This window comes from Elephantulus edwardii, unplaced genomic scaffold, assembly GCF_000299155.1.
Source record: "Elephantulus edwardii isolate Elephantulus edwardi_28Jun2011 unplaced genomic scaffold, EleEdw1.0 scaffold00072, whole genome shotgun sequence".
Lineage (NCBI taxonomy): Eukaryota > Metazoa > Chordata > Mammalia > Macroscelidea > Macroscelididae > Elephantulus > Elephantulus edwardii.
Genome location: NW_006399822.1, coordinates 273,487 through 281,488, shown reverse-complemented (window position 1 = coordinate 281,488; position 8,002 = coordinate 273,487). Strand labels below are relative to the sequence as shown.

At 60.1% G+C, this 8,002-nt stretch overlaps 1 protein-coding gene across 1 annotated transcript in view; it reads right to left on the bottom strand.

Moving 5' to 3' along the window:
- Positions 1–6,227, bottom strand: part of PIEZO1 (piezo-type mechanosensitive ion channel component 1) — a 31,065-nt gene extending 24,838 nt beyond the window's left edge. Inside the window, exons 1-4 of the mRNA XM_006888770.1 lie at positions 6,140–6,227; positions 2,277–2,399; positions 1,556–1,598; positions 1,323–1,461 (exon numbers count right to left, since the gene is read on the bottom strand). The gene's annotated coding sequence lies outside the window, so the exon portion shown is untranslated. The remainder of the gene's footprint in view (positions 1–1,322; positions 1,462–1,555; positions 1,599–2,276; positions 2,400–6,139) is intronic.
- Between the last annotated feature and the right edge of the window lie 1,775 nt (positions 6,228–8,002).

Genomic DNA, 8,002 nt, shown 5'->3' with positions numbered 1-8,002 from the left:
ACGTGGGTAAGTGGGCACCCCAGGCCAGCGTCCACACATGGGTAAGTGGGCACCCCAGGCCAGCGTCCACACGTGGGCATGTGTATGTTCTGGGTCACTGTGAACCACGGAGCAGGTGAATGGCCCAAGGTGGGCCTGTCCAGTGTCACTCCGTGTTTTATAACTGGGGGTCAAGTCTGTGCTGGAAAGCCCCTTGCACCTGGACTTCAGCACCAGGACTGACATCTGTTCAGCCCTGGTCTGAGCCTGTTGGGGCTGGAAGCAGAGTGGGCCTAAGGCCATAGCCTGTCAGGCAGGGTGGCCAGGAGCCCAGTGGGGAGCGGCCCTTCTCTCCCTGGGAGCCTGTCCAGCCCAGCCCCAGGCCGCCCGATGTTCAGCCCTTTCCAGGCAGCACTGTTCCAGGAAGCCTGGCCACTAATGGGGAAACCAGAGTCCACCTTGTCCTCGTCCCGCCCATGTCGGGGCCGACAGCTCAGGCTGCGGAGGGGGCACTGCAGTCCCATGATCCCTGAGAGCAGGTGGGCACTGCTGTCTTGGCCAGATCCCACAAGGCTGGGGAAGGTACCCCACGGCCACACGGGGAAGCTCTAGCCCCATGTGGGGGCATGTGAGCAGGGGCCAGGTGAGGGAGGTGAGTCACCCGGCTTAACCAGCAGCTAGGCCATGGAGGCCCTGTCCTCACGCTGGGTCCACGGCTCTCCCACTTGATATGTGGGGGTGGGGAGGAAGCACAGGTGACCTGAGTGCTGCGCAGTGACGTGGCCCCGGCAGAACCCCATGCCGGCCACCTGGGCTGCCAAACCTGGGCCAGCAGCTGTGTCAGAGCACTCTGGTTTACTGGGCAAGGCTGTGGCACGGGGGGCCTGACCACAAGGACATGCAGGACAGACGCCATGGGGCTCCTGGACCCTGTGGGGCTGCACTAGTCCTCACCCCCAAAGACAAGGTCCCTGACTTAAAGCTCGGTGTTGGGGGACTGAGGCCAAGCCCCCAGGGCCGTATGCTCCAAAGACACAGCCGGTGCACCCATCCCCAGGGACTAACCTCCCTGTGCCTGGGCCTCAGGGGTCCCCGTGGACAGTCCCAAGGCTGCGGGGGACACACTGTGGAGGCAGGGCTCCTTCTCTCCTGGGCATGCATGTGTCACACAAGTGGATACTCACAGATGAGAAGTAGGCTCCACTGTGGGAGCCCCAGCTCTGGAGGGACACCCTTTTGAGCTTCCGGCCCTGCGCCCATCACGAGTGGACCCTCTCCCGATATTCACAGATGGGGAGTGGTCTCACTGCGTGAGTCCCCCCATGCCCTGTCCGAGTCCTCACCAGCTCCTGGGAGTGCGGGCTGCGCTGGACTTTCCGAGTGAGGCGTCCACAGAGGCCGAGACACACAGAGGAGACCACCAGGATGCCCAGGTCAGGGGCCACCAGCCGCACAGCACTGGGGATGTCCTTCACATCCAGCCTGGGGAGGGTCAATGGGCAGCGTGGGTAGAGACCTCAGAGGACAAGGGTCCCCTCCCAGCCACTCTGGCCCAGGGCCCTTAAGGAAGTCTTACCGAGTGACTCCGATGTGCCGGGAGAGGGTCTCCCAGGAGCTGCCTGCAGGGAAAGGCAGAGGAGAGGTCAGGGTCACCTGGGCATCCCTGTGCTAGTAGATGGCACCTGGGCCTGACCAGTCCTAGAGCCCAGGGCCTTCAGAGCAGGGAGCCCAAGGGACAGCTGAAGGCAGGCAGTGCCAATCCTAAGAGCCCCTCAGAGGGGCTGGTAGGAGTGCTGAGGGCAGCTGGCACATTGCCCACTCTGGGTCTCTGGTTCAAAATGCAGAAGGGAACTGTCACCTCAGAACTGATGAGAAAACAGGGCACCTCCTACAGCTCGTGAGGTGAGGAGGGACTGGGCACTGCCAGAGGTGAGCTGCAGGCACCAGTGGCCAGCAGAGTGCCCACAGGAGGAGGCCATCCTAGTGGGGAGGGCGTGAGGTGGTAAGTGGTCAGACAAGGCTGACCCAGGGTCATACCCACAGCCCCCAGAGCAGCCCTGAGACCAGAAGAAGGTGTCAACAGGAGGGTGGGCCAGCAGCTGGGGGCCAGGCCTGGGGCTGGAGCTTAACTGAGCCCCGGCCAGGTTATTACCGGGAACATTTAACCGGGCTGTGTTCTGGACATAAATCATGACTGGAGCGTGGACAGCCAGGCTTGGCACAAACGGGGGACCTCCAGCCATTCCAGGGCAGTGCCAGAAGACAGCATCCCGTCCCCTCCAGCTGCCCCGACTCACAGCTGGGTCCCAGCAATTGGTCCAGGCGGGGCACGGTGTGCAGGCAGATCTGGAAGGCCAGGTGGGCCACCAGGAAGAGAAGGCTGGTGCATAGTAAGGCTCGGAGGAGGCGGCCAGTGTGACCTGTGGGCAGATGGGCAGTGAGGTCCACAGAGGCCCTCTCGTGAAGCTGGTTGCCATCAATAACCACGGTGACCTCATGCAGCAGTCAGCCCTGCCCTGTTCTCACCACGGCCTAAGGTGGGCTCCACTAAGCCCCCAACTCACAGACCAGGAGCCAGCTTGGGGTTTGCCCACCAGAGGATGGTTCATGCCAGGGGAACCCACTCCTCAGCTGACAGGCATTCCAGGACGAGTGTCAGGGCTGGGTCTTGTTGGCTTCAGACCCAACTAAACCTGCATTTCCACATGTAGAAGTTGTTCTGTTTACCCTTACCACAAACCCATCTCACAGATGGGGACACTGAGTCCCAGGGAGCATGAGGTCAGGCAGTAGTGCAGGGGAGACTGAGCCCAGCCCCAGCGCCTTCTGAGCCACCAGGGGGCACGCGAGCCGAGGAGGAGGCACTGTCTCTGCCTGGGGGTGCGGGTGAGGGGTAGGAGTGACAGCTGGGAGGAATGGAGGGTCTGCTGGGACCTGGCCCTCGGCACGCAGAAGAAAGGACAGCTGGGGCTGGAACATGGTGGGGGTGGAACATGCAAGATATAATCCACCCAGAGACCAGGATGGAAGGAGGGCCAGGCCCAAAGGGAGGGTCCCTGCCCTGCTGCCCCATGGGAGGTCCATCCTGGGAAGAAGCGAGCTTTCGCGGGGAATCCTCCACTCCCTCTCCCCATTCCCGGCCTGCCTGCCATGCCCCTCCTGAGCCCACGTGGGGCAGGGCCAATCTCTCCTGCCCAAGGATGGGCATCTCACATCCCTCCTCCCACATGGGAAAGCTGGCAGTGCCCCAAGGGAGCCCTGAGGGCAGAGTGAGGCAAGCAGGGGAGCCTCTTCCCAGCTCCCCCTGCAGGCTGCCCCCCTTCCTGGCTCAGAACCACGATTTGGAAATCTAACGAAGTGTTTCCACTTGCACCAGGGCACGAAATATTTACGGAACGAATGGCTTTTTCAGCAGGGGACAAAGAGGCAGGGAGGGGCTGGAGAGGAGTGCCTGCCCAGCTGGCCTCACTCTGTCCCCCTAGACTCTTCACAGAGGAGAGGCTGACCTGGGCCCCCACCAGGTCCCAGATAGCTGTCCTGGTGGGCTCTGGCTAGTGTGGACCCCTGAAATGCCCTCCCCTCCAACACCCTAATTCTATCCCCTCCCGGACCAGTGGCCTCTACGAAGTGCCCCGGGCAGGGAGACAGGCAGGGGGCGGCGCCCTGCAGGTAGCTGAACTGTGGCCCCTAAGACGTTCCTGCCCCTGGATGACCTGAGTCACCCGGCAAAGGCTCTCAGGTGGCAGGGAATCCAGGTCACTGGCGAGCTGACTGGAAAGGAACAGTCCTCAGGGAGGTCGACGTAAGACAGGGCCCTCGGAGGTGAAGGAGGCGGGGGCGGCGTGAGGGATGAGGCCGTATGAGGAGGACGAGACCCGTGGATCCTGTGTTGATGGAGGGTGGCCGGGAGCATGGCCCTTAAGTCCAGGCAGCTCGAGAAGCTGGACAGGGTCAGACAATGGTCCATCACAGCCTCCAGAGGGAGCAGGCCAGCACATGGTCTCCTGCTAGAGTCTGTCTCCTGAATCGTGAGTGAGATACTCGGACTCCGAGGGGACATAACCCTGAGGGGACACTAACCCCAAGGGGACATGTTGAGGGACACACACACCCCCCGAGGGGACACAGTAAGCCACTGAGCTCATTTATTTCAGCAGCAACAGGAAACTCGCCCCACCTCACGGCCCTGGAGAGCCCTGTCCCCCCGCCCCCGGCAGTGACCACCCCACGCTCCTGGTGGTCTCCGCAGTGACAAGTCAGCCCTCAGTCTGGTCTGGGCTGCTGCTCGTGCCCACGTGAGCAGAGTCTAACACTGTGACCTGTTACTTTCTTGGGTTCACTTTACAAAGCCTAGTACTTCTCCCCTCAGGAGGAAGGACTAGCTGAGGGCTTCTCCCCTCCCAGGGGCCCCCTGAGTCTCCAGGAGTCTCCAAGAAGCGAATGGTGCACCCAGGGAGTCAGTTTAGGGGGGCAGGTCTTTGTGAATGGCACCCCATCATCTGGTACCCTGACCTTCAGTGTCTGCAGAGCTGACAAGCCGTGAAGCTGCTTGGGGGGCCTCTTCTCCCACCTGCCCACGTGTGTAGCCAAGGATGCAGCCTTGACCTCTCTCAGGAGCTCCAGACCAAAGGCTATCTGCTCATGCCCTTGACCTTCCAGGGCCCCCAAGACTCTCAGACCCTCGTGTGGACACACCGACCCTGAGGCTCCTCATCTGCACACTTGTCAGTGAGGTTCAGCCCCGGCTCCTGGGTGCTCCACACTCAGAAGGGGCCAGTGTGGACCCAAGTGCCTGCAGCACCCATGGACACAACGACCGAGAGACCAGCTTCCACAGCCACGGACCCAGGGTAAGACGGGACGAGGGCAAGGGGACGAGCTCCGAGAGAACACAGACGCTGCATGTAGGTGCACACACGTGTACGCACAGACCCACACGGACACCTGAACACGTGAACACCTGAACAGACATACATGAAAACAGAAACATGCGCACACAGAGACACACACGAATACACGTGGACCACGTGAACACACATGGACATCTGACCACATGTGCACATCTGACCACATATGTAAACATGAATGCACTTATGAATACATTCTTACACCATGAACACAGGGATACACGTGTACACACTGACATGTATGTACACAGAGACACACAGGAATACCAAGAGACATGCATGTTCTCACATGAACACAGACACAGAGGAGACAGGACTGAGAGGGACAGGATGAGCCTCAGAGGGAACATGGATGATGCATGTGTGCTCACACGAGTACAGACACGCGGACACACCAACACACGGACACATGGACACAGGTGGACACACCAACACACGTGGACACACCGACACGCGCAGACACACAGACACACGTGGACACATGGACACAGGTGGACACATGCAGGTGGACACACCAACACACGCGGACACACCGACACGCGCAGACACACAGACACATGTGGACACACAGACACACGTGGACACAGGTGGACACATGCAGGTGGACACACCAACACACGCGGACACGCCGACACGCGGACACACGTGGACACACGGACACAGGTGGACACATGGACACAGGTGGACACATGCAGGTGGACACACCAACACACGCGGACACGCCGACACGCGGACACACAGACACACGTGGACACACGGACACATGGACACACCAACACATGTGGATACGCAGACACACATGGAAACATTGACACATGTGGACACACAGGTACACGTGGACAGACCGACACATGTGGACACACAACACACGCGGAGAGCCTGTGGCGTGGGAGCTGAGCACCAGGTCAGGAAAGGGCTTCACCTAGGGAAGGGCTGGGCTTCCTGGGGTTCCCATGACCCCTATCCCCAGTGAGAACAAAGCAATCAAAGGAAGAGTTTAATTGCTGGCTGTTTACAAAGCTTCAGGTGCCCCTGGCCTTTCACCTGGGGGACTTGTCCCTTTTCTTCCTGGGCCCTGAGTCCTCTTCACCTTCACCTGAGGCTGCCAGGGAAGCTGGCCCCAAGTGGGGCCTTTACCTCGGACGCTGCGCGGGGTGGGTGCTTACCTCGGACGCTGCGCGGGGTGGGTGCTTACCTCGGACGCTGCGCGGGGTGGGTGCTTACCTCGGATGCTGCGCGGGGTGGGTGCTTACCTCGGACGGTGCGCGGGGTGGGACCCTCGACCCAGGGAAGGAGCAGCAGGAAGAGTAGGTAGACCAGTGACAGGGCGTTGACACGGAACAGACAGGCTGCAGGGAGGAGAGGGTGTCACACAGAGCAGCAGGACCCAGCCCACGCCCCACGCAGGTCCTGAGCACCCGAGTCCCCACAGCACGAGCACGCCTTGCTCATGTGCATCAGACATTGTGCAAAGCCACAGAGCTTCTGTCCCCACTCACACTCACCACAGGGACCTGGGGTCCCACTGGGCCTCAAAGGCTAAGGGTGGCTGACCCACGGATTCCAGAGGCTGGGGTGCCTCTGCCCTTTGCCCTGGCCTTGCTCACCTCATAGCCAGAGGTGCAGCAGAGGCTGCGAGCCCGGCCTCACCACACAATCCTGCTCCCCCAGACAGCCCTGCCTCTGACTACCCCCGTCATGGTGGAGGCCACCTCCACGCCTGCCCTTCACAGGAAGTCCATAGATCACAGGCCTGTGGACCAGCTGCACTGAGCCAAGCCCAGCGCCTGACCTTGTACAGAGCAGAGCAAGCACCATGGGGTCTTCAGTGGCTGGCTTCTCAGTAGACCTTTCTCCCAAGGAGCCTCTAGGTGGGCTCGAACCTTCAGCCTCTGCATTAGCAGCTGGACACATGAACCTCCCCGTCCAGACTCCCAGACTTGCAGCCCTATTTCACAGATCCCAGGCTTGGCCCATACCCCTCAATACAGCAAACACCATACACACTTAGGAAAGTCATAATGACACCCCCATTTGCACGGTCTGCAGCTCCCACTGCCTTCGTGGCCAGTAGTCCTCCTCGAGCCCCTGAAGCTATGGACACAGGAGGAAATGACCCATCTTCTTCCCTGGGAGCAACTGGAGGATTTGAACCATCAACCACTGGTTAACAAATCAACAAGTAACACACGACGCCACCAGAGCATCCGAACACATCTGAAAGACTCTGAGGATGACCAAAATGTGACCCAGGCACGCTGGGCACAGGCTGCTGTGAAGACGGCGCTGACCGCAGCTGTCCCTCTCCCTGAGTCCATCCTGATGCCCACGGACACTCCAGGAGGGTGGACTGGCTTCCAAAGTGTAAACTGCTTCAGGAGCGCTGAGCACTCAGCTCACTGCACTACCGTCCATCTGTAATGGAGGACAGGTGTCTGTGAAGTACAAGACCTGAGGTGGGCCTCACTGCACAGCCTGTGGGCTGTTTCTCAGGAGACGCTGGTGGCACTGCAAGGTGGACACGGCTGCCCCAGGCGTGCTCGAACCCACAGCTACCCCCCAAACAAGGAGCTCACCCCATGACAGCAGAGCTTCACGGGGGCTGCTGGGAGCCAGCTGGCCTTCAGGCTTCTCAGTCCACTGAGGACTTGGTGGTAGCCCTGGGCCATCCTCCTTGGAGTTGCCCGTAAGTCAGGATGCCGCCTCCTTCCATTACAGGCCAGCTGCAGCGACCAACTTAACACTAAAATCCAAAGTGTCGATAATTACACATTTTCATTAAAAAAAAAAAAATCAATCCCATCTGGCCCAAGAGACATAGAGGGGATGCACTTAGAGCAAAGTTCTAAAACTCTGTCTCCAGAGCGGCACTTTCCTGTCTACTGGGCTCTGCTCCATCCTCTACAGGGCACCCCCATTCTGTGCAGTGGCACGTGAGCCCATCCGTAGGGTGACAAAGACCCACCCATCCATCCAGAAGTCACTCATCTACCCACCTATCAACCCACCCATCTCTACACACAGATACTCATGTCTGCAACCATTCATCCACCCACCTCACCATCGCCCGCCCACCTCGCCATCGCCCGCTCACCTCACCATCGCCCACCCACCTC